A 10,487-nucleotide genomic window follows, 5' to 3' on the forward strand; every position below is an offset into this window, starting at 1 on the left:
CTAGATGTTATTGGTGCACCCAAATTACATTATCTACCTGCTCTGTGCCACAGGAACCAAACTGTGAATGACATACAAAGAACTCCCTTCATTTTGACTTCTGATTGAGTGTAACTCATGCAGATGCCTTTAATTATTCTGTGCTCCCATACTTCCCTTTTCCTTTCAGGAATACATTGTTTGGGCCCCAGTTATTCAGAGTGCTATTTTAAGACACACTGGTAAATCCTTCTCAAGGAATTGTTTTTGTCAAGGAACAGTACCTAGTCCAAGGCCATGTTCCCTTCCTGGGGGCAGGCCACAACCTATTAATGCTCCTGTTGGGGCACAAATGGGACCATTTTCCTCACAGCAGGACAGCATGGAAGGAATATGTTAGAGCTCTTCCTTGGGCAATGGATAACTTTGTTGTAATTGCAACACTGTTGAACATCTCCCTGCATTAAGTTTGCCCCCTTCATTCTTTGAAACTTTTTCCTAAGTGCATTGTACAATAAGCCTCCTGCACACCACTCTGTATCAAAGTCTGTGTTCTAAGAATCATGAAGTGTCTCCTATGGATGGTTATCATAACAACAGAATGATATTTACTTCATTTGTTTTTCTCCTTCTGGTCTGTAGCTTCTTGGCTCTGTATGCTGGCAAGGTCTGCACACTTGTTAGATGGACTTTTTCGCACAGTCTATCTTTGTGATATCTAGAAAGTATTGCATCCTTACATTTCTTCAGGAAGATGTATGGGCAAAATATACCATTCTTGTTAAAATGAGGGCCTGGTCAAGGCTTAAAAGACTATGCAACCACCAAGCCAACACTGCAGGAAATATTTAGGGGGGTTCTAAAAAGAGGAAAAATCCTAAGAATAGCATGGAATAGAAATATAGAGACAATCTAAATGAAGAAAGACTTCAAAGGTAACATGATGTCAATAAAAACATATCTATCAATAATCACTCTCAATGTGAACAGCCCTAAATGTGCCCGTAAAATGGCACAGGGTTGCAGATTGGATAAAATGACAGGACCCATCCATATGTTGTCTACAAGAGACCCATTTTAAACCTAGAGATACACCCAGACTGAAAGTGAAGGGATGGAGAAGCATCTTTCATGCCAATGAGCCTCAAAAGAAGGCTGGGGTAGCAATTCTCATATCAGATAAATTAGATTTTAAACTAAAGACCATAGTCAGAGATACAGAAGGACACTACATCATTCTTAAAGGGACTATGCACCAAGATAATCTAACAATTATAAATATCTATGCCCCCAATATGGGAGCAGCCAACTACATAAGAAAATTGTTAATCAAGATAAAGAATCATATTGATAAGAATACATTAATAGTAGGAGATCTTAACACGTCTCTCTCCAAAATAGACAGATCATGGAATCAGAAAATCAATAAACAAGAGCATTGAATGACACACTGGACTAGATGGACCTCATAGATATATACAGAACATTCCACCCTAAAATAAGAGAATACTCATTCTTCTCAAGTGCACATGGAACCTTCTCAAGAACAGACCACATATGTGGTCACAAATCAGGACTCAACCGATACCAAAAGACCGAGATGATTCCCTGCATATTCTCATATCTCAATGCTTTGAAACAGGAGCTCAATCACAAGGAAAAGTTCAGAAGGAACTCAAACACCTGGAAGCTACAGACCACCTTTCTTAAGAATGCTTGGATCAACCAGGAGATCAAAGAAGAACTGAAACAGTTCATGGAAACCAATGAGAATGAAGACACTTCAGTCCAAAACCTATGGGATACAGCAAAGGCGGTCCTAAGGGGGAAATACATAGACATCCAAGCCTCCCTCAAAAAAAACGAAAAATCCAGAACACAGCAGCTGTCTCTACACCTTAAAGAACTGGAGAATTAAAAACAAATCAGATGAAATCCACACATAAGAAGGGAAATCATCAAGATTAGAGCTGAGATCAATGAGGTAGAAACCAGAGATACAGTAGAACGTATCAATGAAACTAGAAGCTGTTTTTTTAAAAAAAACAATAAGATCGATAAACCATTGGCCACACTAATCCAAAAGATAAGACAGAAAGCCCAAATTCATAAAATAATGAATGAAAAGGGAGAGATCACAACAAACACCAAGGAAATAGAAACAATCATCAGAACTTATGACCAACAGTTATATGCCAAAAAGCTAAGCAACCTAGATGAAATGGATGTATTCCTGGAAAACTATAAACTCCCATAATTGAACCAGGAAGAAATTGACAACTTGAATAGACCGATATCTAGTAGTGAGATTGAAGGGGTGATCAAGACCCCAGGACCTGATGGATTCCCCGGAGAATTCTATCAAACTTTCAAAGAAGAACCTCAGAACCTTCAGGGCCCTTCACACGTCCTAGAGACCGACGGCCGGCACAGGGCGTGCAGACGGGAGGGACCCCCTCCATCTGGGCAGAGCATAGGTGCTCAAAGCAGAGCATTCACAGAGGAGAAACCGTGGACACGTGTCCTGACTTCATGTTAGATTCTCAGGTCTTTATTTAATGTTTTTGATGAAATATTGGTGTTACTATTAAATTGCACAGTTAAGTCATTTAGGCTTCTAAATTCACTTCCCTGAATACCACCATTTCTTCTCAACCAAAAGTGAGTCCTGCTTGGTTCTACACCTGGAGCTTGCAGACATCCCCCACCCACACCCCCACCCCCACCAGCCCCGCAGTAGGGCATGTCACGGAGCTGCCAGAAGGACGCACACCGCGCTGGGAAGGGAAGATTGGCGCATGGCCAACGGACAGACTCGCGGAAGAGCCGGGGTGACGGTCTGGGCAGTGAGTGCCAGCATGTCGTCCCTGAATGGACGGCCCCACTTGCCTGCAGCTTCCAGCAGCTCGCCCATGAGAGAGAGATAAAGCCACGTGCAGAAAGGCAGAAATAGGCTGGTTTTCACTAGCACTCATGTGACGCTGCCCGGCGTAGGCCAGACATGAAGTTCGTTCCTGCCGAAGGCTGGGTCCATGCCGGAGGCCCGCGGCACACACTGGGCTCTGGTCCCAGCTGAGCGCTCCAGACTTCTCTGCACGGAGGGACTTCCTACGTTCAGGTTGTATGAGTGCCTTAAGAAACAACACTGACCCCTTTAACTCATTTGTATTTTTGAAATGCATGACATTGTATGAGATTTTGCACATGTTCTAGGTATCAGGAATGACAGAAAAATCACTTCCCACTACACAAAAGTTGTCTTAGAATTTCGAGAAAAGCAACCATCATACCTCATGGTCTCTCTCTTCGTAATAGATCAGCAGCCTCCTCCTTGTTCTAGCACGAGGTAATGCGTGTCCTGAGGAGCATGCACAGATGTGGGGTCCCCGCGCGACCCCCAAGGATGCAGGTGGTCCCAGTATGTGGTGGCCAGTCCAGGGTGGGGCTCTGTGGGCTGGCCCTCACCCTGGAAGCCTGGAGTCAGGTCTCCAGGGATCGGGCATGTGGTGGGCGGGTTCAGAGCCCAGTCTGGCCCGGCACAGGCATCCTTGCAGAAGCAGGAGACCCCAGGCTCTGACTGGGCTCCCACGACCACGGGGTGGGGTGAGCACTCATGTCGTGAGTGTCCACAGTGTCTTTAAACACAGCCGAACTGACTCGGGATGCCAAGTGGCAAATACCAGCTTGTGTCTTGTGGGGCGTGGGGCATCTTTGGGGATATCAAGGTTTGACCACCAAAGCTTAGAGGCGTTTCTGCCAGTGAGAGAGTGGATAACCGCGTCCCCAGCATGGTGGTTAGGAAAGCTGCTCAGGCATCTGGGGACAGGGTGGCACCTGTGCATGGGGGTCTGCCATTCACAGGCGGCCATGTATCCTTGCCACAGATGTGCACGCACGTGGGTCAGGATGTGGGTGGGGTAGGACCGTGCTCTAGGTGGGGTTGGGAGGGTGGCTGTCTGCAACTCACAGTGAGGATGTGTGACTACGGCAGGAGTGTCAGGCCCCTGGTTTCATTACATATGTGGTGTCCAAGCTGCATGTAGGGCCCCGAGGGAACGTCTGCGGCCACTGCGGGGGGGATCACAGCCTCGAGAAGTGAATGTACATATTTATTTACTTTCTGACTGTAGCCGACAGCCAAGTGCCTTCTGTGTTCATTGTAATCAGTTCATTACCAAAGAAATGTTTGCACTATGTACTGATGCTGTCAGTTCAAATAAATGGGCCATGTTTTCAAATGGGGACTGGCATTCTTCCTGTCAAGCCTGTCATTGGGGCAACTGCTTGCTGGCTGCGAGTGGCTGACAGCAGGTGGGGAATGGGACGGCTCCTGGAGAAAGCCAGACTGCTCCAGGCACTGTGTCCTGGGCAAATGTGAGATGGGAGAAGCAAGGAGAAAGGACAAGAGGGGTGTTAACATGGGTTCTGACCTCCCGGCAGCCTGGAGGGGGGTTAACGTGGGTTCTAATCTCCTGGCAGCCTGGAGGGGTGTCCTCCCAGGCAGCTTGGATGCTCTCATGGGGCTGAGGGGCTGGGTCCAGACAGGGGAGCTGGGGTCTCAGGTGAGCCTGTGGCAGCTGCCTCTGCCTCCGGGCACGTCGTGCTGTGGACGAGGACATGTCCTTGTCAGAAGGACTGTGTCACAGCACTGGACATGTGCTGTGGTAGGGACGGGTCCTGTGACAGGAAGGTCCCCTGAGGGACCATGCTGCGGGGCTGTGGGGGACACCCGTTCCTGCTCTGGGCTCCGGGTGCAGGGAAGGAGAGGACACCACTCCAAGGGGAACCAGAGGGAACTGTGGCATCTTCACAAGGCTGAGAGAAAGTCAGTACCGTGGACAGAATCATCATGAGAAGAACATTTGAAATACCGAGGAAAATTAAATGAGTTTCTTAAATTGCTGAATTGCTTCAAAATCTGACACTTGAGCTGCTCGCGTGTGCATGCCAAGTTTCGGGAGTGGTTATGCCCTGTCGTCTGCTGCTGTAACGGGGTGTCCTGTCGGTCTTGGTGCCGCACACTGACAGGCGGGCCTCCCCTCGCGGGGACGCAGGGAGCTCGAAGCCACCTGTTTTCTGCTCTTGCGGGGTTCAGCCAGCTTTCCGCAGGCGTGTGTCATGCTACGCGCTTCGTATGACATTGGAAATTATCCATTCCACTTAAGCTCAACTGTTTCAAGGTTGTCATGAGCTGAAGCTTGGGGGGCACGTGTCCAAGTAGAGTGGTGACAGTCAGCCAAAGGTCACTAGGACTCTGGGTGGGGTATCCTGCACCCACCTGGCCTCAGTCCCCCTCGCTGGAGAAGAGCACCTGGGCTGTGTGCCGGCTTCACCTGGGATGGCAGCCCCTGGAAAGACCGGCAGTGGGTCTGGGGTGGGTAGGTTGGGGGAGGAGCTCTCCTCTCTCCTGCTCTGAGCAGGCACAATAATGGGTGTCACCAAGACCTTCCCCGGGAGGAGCAGGACGGAGTGGGGTCCACAGTCCAGTCCTCTGCACTAGAGAAGCCTTGAGCCCTGTGCAGGACCCAGGAAGGGTTCGGTTCACGGGGGCCTTGCAGCTCCGCCCAGAGACAGCCGGCGCAGCCCCCATCAGTGCCATGCATGGGGGGGGTGGGCAGGGAATGGGCGTGAAAGACCCCGCCCCCCCGTCGTTAACTAATTAACTGCTCTTTTGTTGTGTAAAAGTACCCCTCCTCCCCTTGCAATGAAAAGACCCTTCCCCCAGGGTTGAATTCAATGTAACTGCTCTTTTGCCTTTCTGTAACCGCTTGGCTTTTAGGGCATGACACTTGACTCCTGTTTAAACAAGATACCCTCTCCTAATAGCCGAGGCATGGTCATGGTCACATAGGCAAGGGGGCTGCATGGTCCCGTAGGTCACGTAGACAGGGGGCTGCATAGTCAGGTAGGCAGGATGTCTTTCTGCTGAGTAATAAGGTCAAACTTCCCCTCTTTGTTTCCCCTTCCCGCCTTTCTCTTCGCGCGCGGGGGTCTTCCAGGGCCAATCCACTAACACCAAGTATGCCTTTTTTCAAATGTTCAAATTGTCAGCCAATCGGCCCCATCCCATCTGGGACTTATTTGTACCTGTCTATAAAAATCCTGCACCACCCCAGCCTGGTGTGCTCAGCTAGCAGGAGCTGCTGACCACCCGCAGGCGCGCGCTGACCACCCGCAGGCGCCTGCGTAACAATAAAGAACCTCTTGCTGTTTGCATCCTGTGGCAGTGTTGAATTCTTGGGTAAGGGGATCCTCGGGTCTTTCAGGCGCCTCTTACTACTTTACAGGAAACTCACCATGTGAAACTGGCAGAAAGTGATCGTTTGCCTTTTGCTCTTAAGAACTGTGAGGAAGGTCTAGAAACATTTCTACTGCCTTTTTAAAAACATTTCACACCTGCTTCCTGTGTGCAGAATTACACACCAGGTGACCCAAATATTTGTGTTTTATTTGCCAAGCGACTCACCAGAAGCATTTAGTGAACTCAGCAAATGCGGTTTTGATGTATTTCATGTTTAGGAAAAAATGTATCTGCCATGGAGACCAAGTTTCGGGAAGTCTTGCGGTTTATAGGTTTTGTTCTGGGCCTCGTCCCTGCCGACTTCCTGTGGTGGAGGCTGAGACAGGAGACAGACCGTCTGGGCACACGTTGGGTGCTCTGGCTGGCCGAGCCTCGTCCTGTGGGTGCAGAAGGGCACGTGGCCCCTGAGGTGGGGGACATTGTGCCGGGCCTCCTGCAGGTGCAGAACAGGTGGGGGACTCTGGAAGTGCCCCTGCCCTTGGTGCCACCAGCAGAGGGACTGAGCCGCGGACCCCTGCACTTCCCCCACTTTCCTGTTTCTCCTCCTCCAGGCTGTCCCCCAGGCGCTCTCCAACATCATGGTGCTGGTGACAAAGGTCCTGACCAGGTGGCGTTCTGGCTCTTCAGCTATTCAGTGCTCGTTTTGTACTCAATTCTCAAGTCATGCTTTCGAGGGCATTTGTGTTCAGGGAGATGAGCATCCTCCCGCCCCAAACCGCGAGGCATTGGCCTTGGGGTGGCATGTTTAATTCTAGAAGGGTCTGCAGACTCCAGTGGTGCCTGTGTTCATGTTTGTGGCATCTGTTAAGAGTAACTCGGCTTCGGTCTGCTGTTTTGGTGTCCGGTTTCCTTGTGCAGAGCCGGGCGTCCCCACCAGCCTCAGTTCCTGTCATAAGCGTGTTTCGGCCTTCACATGGCCATCACAAAGTCATGTTTTTTCCGCGATGATTCCTGACAGCTTGTCGAGGGCCATTCTGCAGGGAAGCCACATTTTCCAGGAGAAACTTCGTCTGCTGATTTGGTGGGACTGCGGAGGGAAGGAAATACCTCACGTCCCAAGTCGTCTGCGTTGATGCCAAGGTTTGGGACCATTCCTTGTTGGGCCATTTATCTCAAGCTTTGGGAGACAGAAAGAACCGGAATCCGATCCTTGTGGGGCTATTTATCTCAGGGCTTTGGGAGACAGAAAGAACTGGAATCCGACTTCCATCATTTTTCGTCCTTTTCCAACATCGATCTTCATAAATGGAGTGGGAAAACGTTGCTCTCAAAGTGTCGGCCAAAACCGAGTTCCCCTTCGGCGGTTCGAGCCTGGGCTCTGAGCCCAGAGTCAAGAAGCTCTGTGACGTCATTGTTAGATGCTCAGATTACCCACATCCTTCCAGTGCAAACAGATTTTCGTATTGTTTTGTCCGCAGTCAGCAAAACCAATCAGGGCAGACACCCAGAGCCTTTGCCGAATGACTGGTGTGCGGATGCTCTCCAAGGAACTCCCTGGAGAGTGCCCATGTCTGTGCTCGTTAAGGATGCCCATCGCAGATGTGGACTCCGTTCGCCACCATCATGCTGTGCCCCGAGCGTGGCTCACCACAGAGACAGCCTGCGCCGTGGACCTGTGTGGGTCGCGAGCATGTGCGGATCGCCCGGGGTAGGCTCGGCGCCCCAAAATCGGGAAGGGCTGGAGCCCAGGGCTAGTCCCGCTACTCTGGGGCTGGTACTCTGGTCACGTCATCAAGCCTGGAGAAAGTGAACAGTGACCCTGAATTCTGCGCTCTGCCCATGCTTCGACGGGGCTGCGTGTTTTCTGAACCGGGCTTGCATGGGAAGGATGGAGTTCTGGAACTTCGGGAAACTTCGGTCTCGTTTGTGCTGACCAGCGGTGTAGACTGGCCTCCCCTCCCTGTATGTCTGTGCCCGCTGCGTCCCACGCCTGCTGTGAGAGCCCTCCACCCCGGTGACCAGATACTGGCATGCTCGCGCCCCAGCAGGCACAGAGCATGAGCTGGACCGTCCTCCTGGCCCCCTGTGCACAGCCTCATTCCTGGGCAGCCCTGCCTGGACACTGCTCCCCCGGGTTCCGTCATGTTTTCACACAAACCAGAGAGGGTGTAGACGGTGGAACACTGTCCTCACTCCATTTGTCGTGCAAAGTGCAGCATCTGGACACAGGAGCACCATGAGGATTCCCCGTTCCGCAGGAGCCCCAAACCGCTCCTGAGAGACGGAGCACCTGCTCCAGAATGAGCCCCTGGTTCCTGCCGGCCGCCTGCCCCTGCCTCTTTCTGAGGCCTCCAAACATCCGTTCCCATGTCTGTCAGCCCTGCTCCCCATCCCTGTTCCATGAAGGGGTCTTCTGTCCCTACCCCACCTGCCACGTTGGTCCGCAGTGGCCCACGGCCAGGTCGGGTTGTGAGGGCAGCACCGTGCTCTGCTGCTCACCGCTGGTCTCTGTGGCCTGTCTCATGGGCATGGCCCATAGGTCCCCAGTGGGCTCACGGCTTGGTCCCCACACCGTCTTACCTTGGCCACCACGAAGTACCAGGTACTCGGAAATCCTTGCTGACCCCGCCCCTCATTGGCAGTGGTCCCCGTACCTCTCAGCACGAGGGTCCCCACCTGTGGGCAGATGAAAACAGAGTGTTTCCATTTTTGCAAATAACTTGTCTGAAGAAGTGGGATTCAGGTGAGCGTCTGGCTGCAGTCACTTGCTCCTGGCTCCCAGGTTCCGCAGCCCCTCAGGCTGTGCAGCTTGTGTGACAGGAACACAAGTTAGGGTCAGTGGGAAGCAGAAATGTGTGGCCTGTCGGAGAATGGCACCCCCCAGAGCTGTGGAGTCTACACCACAGGCAGCCGTCCTGCAGGGAGAACGTGGTCCGAGCCCCTTGGGTGCGGCCGTGCAGTGAGTTACCTGCGAGGTTCCCAGGGAAGCCAGCTCTGCCGGGACTCTGAGCCCGCTCCTGCCTGGGGTCATCATTCTCACGAGCCATCAGCTGTGCTTTGGTCGGGGCAAGCAGACACAGCACAGGCCTTGGTCCGCGGATGGGCCGTCAGCACGCCCCAGGTCCTGGCACCCCACTGGCCGCCTTCCCTGCTGTGCGTGTTCAATGGCTTGCCAGGCGCCTGCTGTGGCCAGCCCTGTGGGGCTGCAGGCGGGAGTGGGCAGATGGAGGGTGCGGACACAGGACCAGGCCAGGAGTGACGGCCGCAAGGACCAAGGTCCCTCAACTCTGCATGGTGTGACCTCTTCACGAAGACCCACACAGCCAGCTCCTCGCCCGTCGGCAGCCATCACACATGCGCACCGCATCAGCCATGTGACAGACGGGATCAGGTCCAACAGGTGCCCCGTGGTGACGCGTGCGGTGCCCTTTGCTTCCCAGAGCCCCGTCTGTGGTGGGAGGGCAGATGCACCATTCCCGTGTCAGTGACGAAGAGCAGCTTGCGTGTCCGCAGGCACCCAGGCAGAGCCACAGGCCCCATCCAGAGCGCCTGCCTCAGTTTCTCCACAAGCCAGTGCTTGAGGGAAACGTGCGTCTCATGCCCTTGTTGCTGGGAAGTGGTTCCTGTGGGACAGACCATCCGGGGGCCTGGACCTGAAGACCCCCCCAACCCCGCATGAGGGACGTGCAGCTGGCGCTCCTGGTGCCATGAATTCAGTGTGGACAGCGCAGAGGGGAGCAGTTAGCAGGAGGGTTAGGGGCGTCCCGGTGAGGAGGGGGCACTGGCAGGCGGGTGGGGGGCCCCCAAGAAGAGGGGGCCCAGAGGGCAGAGGGAACATTGGTGGGTGAGGGGCAGGGCATCTCGCTTGTTTTTCCGGCCCGTCCACCCCACAGCACACTCAGCCCCATAAGCAAATGACTAAGCCACGTGTCTCCCCTTCAGGTCTCCTGTGGCACCAACAGTTTCTTCTGAGAACAGGGAGGAGGGCCGGGCCACCAGCAAGTGTGAGCCTGGCTGTAAGTCGCTGGCCCCAGGTCCCAGAGAGCGCGGGTGATGTCACCCGCAGGTGTGGGTCCTGGGGGCTCAAGGGGTTGGCGGGTTTATGGTCGAAGGCAGAACCCCCGGGGAAGGATGAGCCTGGACCAGCCCGTGGCTGCCTCCGACTGTGTGCCCACAGATGTCGCTGGTTGTCTCTGTTGGGTGCAGACCCAGGCTCTGGGATCACAGTGGAGCCGTGCCCAGGTCCCCCTACACACGCGTGGGCCCA

This window comes from Mustela lutreola, chromosome 5 (genome assembly GCF_030435805.1).
Source record: "Mustela lutreola isolate mMusLut2 chromosome 5, mMusLut2.pri, whole genome shotgun sequence".
In the NCBI taxonomy this organism is placed as follows: Eukaryota; Metazoa; Chordata; class Mammalia; order Carnivora; family Mustelidae; genus Mustela; species Mustela lutreola.